The 1,985-nt window shown below is 50.9% G+C and overlaps 1 non-coding gene across 1 annotated transcript; it reads right to left on the bottom strand.

The window, feature by feature from the left end:
- Positions 1–642: 642 nt before the first annotated feature.
- Trnas-cga (transfer RNA serine (anticodon CGA)) lies at positions 643–717 on the bottom strand. The gene has a single exon. It is a non-coding gene; the product is annotated as a tRNA-Ser (tRNA).
- Positions 718–1,985: the final 1,268 nt, after the last annotated feature.

Below are 1,985 nucleotides of genomic sequence, written 5' to 3'. Positions count from 1 at the left end.
ATGTGATCCTTGCCAGATAGGATTGACGGAGGACATCGAAAAAGTGCAAAGAAGGGCAATAGGGGTGAGAGTGTCACTGAAATGATACGCGAGTTGGGGTGGCAGTCACGGAAACAAAGGCGGTTTTCTTTGGGGCGAGATCTATTTACGAAATTTCAATCACCAACTTTCTCTTCCGAATTCGAAAATAGCGAAAATATTTTGTTGACACCCTCCTAGGTAGGTAGAAATGATCACCATAATAAAATAAGAGACATCAGAGCTCGAACGGAATGGTTTAGGTTCCTTTTTTCCACGCACCATTCGAGAGTGGAAGGGTAGAGAAGTAGTATGAAAATGGTTCGATGAACCCTCCGCCAGGCACTTAAGTGTGAATTTCAGAGTAACCACGTAGATGTAGATTTATTGCACCGCCCTCGTAGTACTTATAGGTCTTAAGGTATTCATTTTAGAGTCCGCGAATACTAGACTGTTTTACTCCGAATGGTCGTTCCTGTCATGTCCCGTAATGATCATTCCTGTGACGCCCTTTGTATCCTACCAGTAACAACACTAAGCACGGACAACACCCATACAGAATGAGATTTACACTCTGCAGCCGCGTGTGCGCTGATATGAAACTTCCTGGCAGATTAAAACTGTATGCCGGACCGAGACTCGAACTCGGGACCTTTGCCTTTCGCGGGCAAGTGCTCTACCAACTGAGCTACCCAAGCACGACTCACGCCCCGTCCCCACAGATTCACTTCTGCCAGTATCTCGTCTCCTACATTCCAAACTCTGGCGTCCGTAATACCTGACAGAGAACTGAAACTCTAATCATTTCGATACCCTCCGATGGCACATACGTGTGTGAAGTCACATTTACATCGGACCATGTCTTCTGCGTACTTCACTTTTTTTGTGTGTGGTAGTGTATTTCAGTTGTGCTGGAGGGACTGGTCTATTAGTAGCGAGTTCTCGACTCTGTCACTGTGCTTCTGAGGTGCCCACTACACGGCACTGACGACGCGGCCGTCGGCGTGACGTGGCGCTGGCGACCTATTTCTGCCGGCGGCGGAATCGATGTATGGCGTGGCCTGGCGTGTCGCGGTGTGGCGAGTTCTCGCTGCTCGTGGCTCGCGCTGGGCCGGCCGGCTGGCATTCCACGGTGCGCCGCGGCCGTCGCAAATGTCGCGCGCACGTGACGTCACGGGCCGGCAGCCAACCCCGGCCGCCGCCACTCTCACGGAACAAACAGCGGCGCCGGCCTAGCCAAACACATCACGCACTCCGCGAGTGGGTGTCAGGCAGGCAGCACCCCCCCCCCCCCCCCTCCACATCTCATCCACTCAGCACGGACGCTGCCCAGCAAGAGATATATCCCGCTACTTCCTGCAGTCACCTCCCTAGTGTCGCGCCAAAGCAACACAGCTGCTCTTTACCATCCTGGTGCGTTGGGCGAAATATCGGGTGATGCGAAACGAAAGAAAAAAATACTTCAGTTGTTTATTACAGATAAACCATAAAAGACAGAAACACATTGCGCATTTCACTGGACAGAGGAAGGCTCAAAGTGTTGACAGCTGCGAGTACACCACAAGACAAATGATTTTCTGTCTTCGAATTTCTACATATCTACATCTACATATATACTCCGCTAGCCACCAAGCGGTGTGTGGCGGAGGGCACAATTCGCGCCAAAGTCAATTCCCCCCCCCCCCCCCCCCTCTGTTCCACTCGCGGATCGCGCGAGGGAAAAATGACGCTCTGAACGCCTCAGTACGAGCTCTTACTTCTCTTATCTTTGAATGGTGATCATTGCGCGATTTAAAAAAAAAAGTTCAAATGTGTGTGAAATCTTATGGGACTTAACTGCTACGGTCATCAGTCCCAAAGCTTACACACTAATTAACCTAAATTATCCTAAGGACAAACACACACACTCATGCCCGAGGGAGCACTCGAAGCTCCGCCGGGACCAGCCGCAGCGATTTGAAAGTTAG

The sequence above is a fragment of the Schistocerca nitens genome, chromosome 5 (assembly GCF_023898315.1).
Source record: "Schistocerca nitens isolate TAMUIC-IGC-003100 chromosome 5, iqSchNite1.1, whole genome shotgun sequence".
Taxonomy (NCBI): domain Eukaryota; kingdom Metazoa; phylum Arthropoda; class Insecta; order Orthoptera; family Acrididae; genus Schistocerca; species Schistocerca nitens.
The sequence above is the reverse complement of the archived record's forward strand: the minus strand, read 5'-3'. Positions and strand labels throughout refer to the sequence as shown.